Source organism: Seriola lalandi, unplaced genomic scaffold (genome assembly GCF_002814215.2).
Source record: "Seriola lalandi dorsalis isolate HSWRI2012SDOR001 ecotype SW California unplaced genomic scaffold, Sedor1 jcf7180002054947, whole genome shotgun sequence".
NCBI classification, from domain to species: Eukaryota; Metazoa; Chordata; class Actinopteri; order Carangiformes; family Carangidae; genus Seriola; species Seriola lalandi.
Genome location: NW_019525498.1, coordinates 151,289 through 151,945, shown reverse-complemented (window position 1 = coordinate 151,945; position 657 = coordinate 151,289). Strand labels below are relative to the sequence as shown.

General features: G+C 39.3%; 1 protein-coding gene across 1 annotated transcript in view; it reads left to right on the top strand.

Moving 5' to 3' along the window:
• LOC111645231 (NACHT, LRR and PYD domains-containing protein 3-like) overlaps window positions 1-657 on the top strand; it is a 40,788-nt gene that overhangs the window by 8,551 nt on the left and 31,580 nt on the right. The window lies entirely within an intron of this gene.

The window sequence follows — 657 nt, the reverse complement described above, 5'->3', positions numbered from 1 at the left end:
GTGGACTCTGTTCACCATCACACACACTCTGCACTGTGAAGCAGATCTGTCTCAGACTCAGACACTGAACATTGATTAGTCTGATTTCATCACTTTGATGATCAACATTTTAACACTTTTGTAAAATGATTTTATTCTGTCTAATGTTTATTTTTGTCTCTGTTCACTCTGCTGTTGTTACTGTCAGGATCAATGAGCAGCATCCAGCTCTGTTCACATGTACAACTGTGTAAATGGATTTCACTGCTAACACAATGAATACACAGGAAACACTTCTACATGTTTTAATGGATTGATTATTGTCGACTCATTCAGGTGAAAAATGGTTCATGTATAATGTCAGTATGTTATGAGGTAAAAAAAAATAAATACAGACAATCTTCCCCTGATTCTTCAACATTGATCACAGTGAGACGTCCTGATAGAAGCTGAGGTTGGACGTGTTCAGTTCAGTGAGAGGGAAACGAGGCAGAACATCATGTAGACCTGCTGACCCTCAGCTGGGTTTTACCAGACCCATGTTTACTTTGCAGAGGATCCTGGCAGCTTCAGCACCTTCCTAATGAAAGTTGTTTAGCCATTTAAAAGTAACTGTAACAAGCAGATCTCAGTTTGTCAGTGTATCATAAATCATACAGCGGCTTCAGGTGTTGCAAA